This window comes from Petaurus breviceps, unplaced genomic scaffold (assembly GCF_028583685.1).
Source record: "Petaurus breviceps papuanus isolate PSGF00001 unplaced genomic scaffold, PetGlider_PUasm1.0 76, whole genome shotgun sequence".
NCBI lineage: Eukaryota > Metazoa > Chordata > Mammalia > Diprotodontia > Petauridae > Petaurus > Petaurus breviceps.
In genome coordinates, this window is record NW_027186473.1 from 200,421 (window position 1) to 202,777 (window position 2,357).

The following is a 2,357-nucleotide window of genomic DNA, read 5'->3' on the forward strand; positions in this document are numbered from 1 at the left end:
ATGGTGATGATGGTAATGATGATAATTATAATGATGGTGATGATAATAATGATGATGGTTATGATGATAATGATGATGGTGATGGTAATAGTGATGGTCATAATGATGATGACAATGATGATGATGGCAGTGATAATGATAATGATGATTAACAGTGATTACTCTGGCACTCATTTCCTAAAGGCTAGGTCTCTTACATTTCAGGCGGTGATTCTGCAGTGGTCCAGTTGGACCCAGAGGAGGTGGGGGCCTGATATGACAGAGGTTGATAGCTATTGGCTCCTGAATATCCATAAATGCAGCTTCTTTCTCCAAAGGAATTCTTCTAATTCTAGACTTTAGTCTTATCAGACCTACTCAAATCTGTGCGTTTGTGAAAGGCTCCAGCTCACTATGTCTCAGTATAGAACAGCCCTAAGGGTCAGTGAGTCCAGCCATGTCTGGACAGTCTATCTTCTCAAAATAATTTCAAGGGGCAAGGGGGAGGGGCAGAGTGGGATTGAGATCCAAAAGTTGACCATGATGCAGATATACATTCATGTCTTTTTATATTCTCTCTGTGTGACAATATTCATGGGCTTTGGATGTTATTTGAATCACCCTGTAGTTATTAGGGTGGGTATGACTGTTCCTTGATCAATAAAGGAGCATTTATTAAGTACCTACTATGTGCCAGGCATTTTGAGAAGTGCTAAGGGACGGAGAGGCAAAAGTTAAACAGCCCCTGCTTTTAAGGAACTTACATTCTATCCCACTACACAGTGGTGACCTGATTATGAAATTTATTCACTGTTTACACCCTGGTCTTTCTGGCAGGTCTGTCTTTGCCTCCCCTGATTCTTCTCTTTCTTTTCTTTCAAGGTCCATTAAGACCCCACATCCTTCATGAAGACTTCCTCGGTCTCTTCTGTTGGAAATAATCCTTCTCTCCTTCTGTTTTCTTTTACCATTTTATACGTGTTTTATCTGTCTTGTTATTAAGTTGTAAGCTCATTGAGGTCAGAGATTCTGAGTCATGAACCTTTGTATCTAATAGATAATTAAATGCTGGCTAACTCTAGTTCTAGATTGACCTTTTGGTCAATGTAGCACAAATAAATGAGAGAATTTGGTCCTGAAAATAAAATTGAAATAAAATCAAAAAAAAATAAGAAGTATCTATTTTTAGGGGATGATCAAATAGCCTTCCAGAGAGAACCTTCATTACTCATTCACCCTAGGTCACTTTTGGTTGGTACTTAAACAAATTTTCTAAGATACACTTGCCTCCAGAATGCTCTGCCCCCATCAACCTTTCCTGGACCTGGCCAAAATAAAGGAAGAGACATTAGAGTAGACCTGCACAACTTGGCAGTAGGTAGGGGCCAAAATTAAAATGGGCTGAATGTCTTCAGGCCACAGATAGGTTAGAGTAGAGACAGGTTGGCTGCCGGAGGTCACATGACAAACAGGAGAGGGTTCACAGTGGCAGCCCTACATTTTTCACAGGCAAGTGACCTAAGGGCCGTGTTGTGCAGGCCTGCCTAGAGGGTGCAGTAGAAACAGTTCCATGGTAGGAGTGGGCCCCCCTAGATTCTAGCCCCAGCTCTGTCTTCTAACACATGATCCCATGGGCATCTCAATTACTCTCTCTGAGCTTTGGTTTCTTCCATTTCTGTAAAATTAGGCTAATGATGCCAGCCTCACCATTCTCACAGGGTTCCTGCAAGCATTGCTATACACCTGTAAGATATCAACATTGTTATTTTTAGGCAGCTTTTATCTCCCGTTTCTTGCCTCTTCCTTTGTGCCCTCTTCTCTGGTACCCAGAATCCTCATACAGAACCATGGACTTGAGGCTAGAAATGCCAGAGAAGTTTTAAATGTCTCTGTACTTAATATGGAATGAGAATTTGAGTCATCAAGTAATACAGAATCATCAAGGTGGAAGATACTTCAGAGATTATCCAGATGTTCATTGTTGGTTTCAGTTGTTTCCAACTCTACATAAATCACAAATCGGTCACCACCCTATTTGGGGTCTTCTTGGCAAAGTTACTGGAGTGGTTTATCGTTTCCTTCTCCAGCTCATTTGGCAGATGAGGAAACTGAGGCAAACAGGGTTAAGGGACTTGCCCAGGGCCCCACAGTAAGTAAGTGTCTGAGGCCAGATTTGAACTTGGGTCCTCCTGACTCCAGGACTTGCACTCTATTCACTGTGCTCCTAGCTGCCTTCAGAAATCATACAGAGTAATCAAGATGGAAAAGGTCTCAGAGATCATATAGTCCGACACTCTTGTTTCATAGAAGAACTTGATGGGGTACAGGCTCTGGGAAATCCCTTGAACTCTGGCTCCTTGAGAGTCTACCTACCCATT